The sequence below is a fragment of the Chrysochloris asiatica genome, unplaced genomic scaffold, assembly GCF_000296735.1.
Source record: "Chrysochloris asiatica unplaced genomic scaffold, ChrAsi1.0 scaffold00016, whole genome shotgun sequence".
Lineage (NCBI taxonomy): Eukaryota > Metazoa > Chordata > Mammalia > Afrosoricida > Chrysochloridae > Chrysochloris > Chrysochloris asiatica.
The window spans coordinates 27,773,313-27,775,842 of NW_006408534.1; the positions used below are offsets into that span (position 1 = coordinate 27,773,313).

A 2,530-nucleotide genomic window follows, 5' to 3' on the forward strand; every position below is an offset into this window, starting at 1 on the left:
GGTTTCTGAGGAGAAGCTGGTGAGTTTGAATTGCATTTAAACCAATATGTACAACGCCTATTTGTTGTTACACCAAATTTCAAATGTTTCACTTTTTCTCCGTTCTTCCTTATCCATTGTTCAATGTTTACATGAATATTGAAAATACCATAGTTTGGGTCAGGCACACATTGTTCTTCAAAGTGACATCTTTGTTCCTTAACACTTTAAACAGGTCTTTTGCAGCAGATTTGCCTGATGCAACATATATGATTTCTTGACTGCCGCTTCCATGAATGTCAACTGTGGATCCATGCAAGATGAAGTCTTTGGCGACTTCAAGATCATGATGTTATTTGTTGGTCCAATAAGTATTTCAAGTCCTCTTAATTTCCAACAAGCAAAGTTTTGTGTTCTGCATATCACAGGTTGTTCATGAGTCATTCCCAAATTTTGATGCCATATTATCCTTCATATAATAAAGCTTTTCTGATTATTGTTCAGCATATAGATTGAGTAAGCATGGTGAAAGGATATATCACTGCCACATTTCCTGATTTAAAACCATTTAGTATACCATTGTTCAGTTCAAACAACTGCCTTTTCATTTATGTACAGATTCCTCATGAGCACAGTTAAGTGTTCCAGAATTCCCACTATTCTTGATGTTCCCATAGTTTGTTATGGTTCACACAGTAGAATGACTTCGTATGGTAAATAAAGCGCAGTAACTATCTTTCTGGTATTCTCCGCTTACAGCCAGGCTTCATCTATTTGATGTCAGCAATGATTTCCCTCATTTTATACCCTTGTCTGAATCCATCTTAAGTTTTTGGCAGCTCCATGTTCATGTACTGGTACAGTCATATTTGACTTATGTACAGCAAAATTGTACTTGCATGTGTTATTAATGATATTGTTAAATGGCTTCTGCATTCTGTTGTCACCTTCTTTGGAATGGGCACAAATATGGGTCTCTTTCAATTTTAACCAGGTAAATTTCTTTCAAAATTCTTGGCATAGATGAATGAGCATTGGTTTGTTGTACTATTTCAAATTGTATTCCATTAATTCCTACAGCCAATCCTTTCAGTGCATCTTGGACTTTTTTCTTCAATACCATTGGTTCTTGATCATGTGCTACCTCTTGAAATGGTTGAACACCAACCAATTCTTTTTATTACAGTGACTTTTTGTATTCTCCATTTTTTTTTTTTTTTTTTGGCTTTGATGTTGTTTATGTAGAGCAATCACACCTTAAATTCACAACAAAGTAGGACTACAGATAGGTCAAGCCCTATGGACTAATGGAATGTGAAGTTCCTAGTTGGGGAGAAAGCTGAATTCTTGTCTATACAGTATGACAACATTTATCTAAAATACATCAACATATTTGATGACTCTGAAATTTGTAAATAGCCAGAGAATTTACTGTGGCATTCTTTACCTTAGCCTTCTGAGTTTTATCTAGAAGATTTTTGCGTGTTTGAATTTTCTGTGCAACAAACAGTCCTTCTGTTTGTTGAATGTGATGGGTAACTCCTTTCACTTTTTCCTTCCTCAAGGTCTCTATTGTGGGTCTATTAAAGATAATGCCAACTAGTTCCAGGGCTGTGCACAGGTGAGTTACAACATCAAAGTGTTCAACTTCTTTTTTGGTGTCAAAAAAGAACACATGCTTATTCTGTTGTTTCCCATGGAAGTCCAGCAGATGGAGCTCTGATTTGAGTCTTTCCATTTTCTTAGCTTCTGCAACTCTTTTCATTTCTCTATATTTGACATCTTGAGTTCTCATCAGCTTCAGCTGTTCTGGAGTTGCTTGTTCTTTCGTCTCCTTAACAATATGAACCCCATCCTGGATTTTAACCTGAGTCATTTTATAGTAGAATTCATCTGGATTTTTTTCAAGAGCCTTCTTCTGGAGCGCTCTGAGGTAGTCTTGTTTTTTACGATAGTCATCTGCATGAAGTTTGTAACCTTTCTTTTTCTCCAGCAGGCCCAGATGTTTTCAAAAGCTGGGCTGGCTTCACTCTCTGTGCTCTGGCTGCTGGAACTTTGCCACCTTCTGAAAAGCTGCCACCATAGCTGCTCATGTTTAGGAAATTTCAGCAGATACCATGCTACCAAACTGCTTCAGAGGCCGAATCCACTCTTCCATCTTCTTTTAATACTCCATGTGTCATTCAATATTTTGCCCACAGAATCCCTCATTGTTGCAGCCTGCTGCTTGAATTTCATAAATGAAAAATCTTGAATTGGAAAATATTGTATTATGTATAGTTTTATAATGATAAAAAAAGAAAAAGAAAAGAAAGAATCTTTCACCAACACTGCTTTTGTTCACTTTAGCAAACATTTATGGAGCTTATATTCTAAGTCATTATTTGAGCCAACTACCAGAGATTGGAAAACCCCTCAACTAGACAGACAGACTTAGCGACAGCAGCAGTGGGCTAAGCCTAACAATTGTGAGGACGCTGCATGACCAGGCAGGGTTTCATTCTGTTGTGCACAGACAGTCCCCATGAGTCAGAATTAACTTGATGACACA

General features: G+C 37.1%; 1 pseudogene; it reads right to left on the minus strand.

Annotated features, from left to right (window-relative positions):
• Nucleotides 1-1,363: 1,363 nt before the first annotated feature.
• Nucleotides 1,364-2,062, minus strand: LOC102820454 (annotated as a pseudogene).
• Nucleotides 2,063-2,530: the final 468 nt, after the last annotated feature.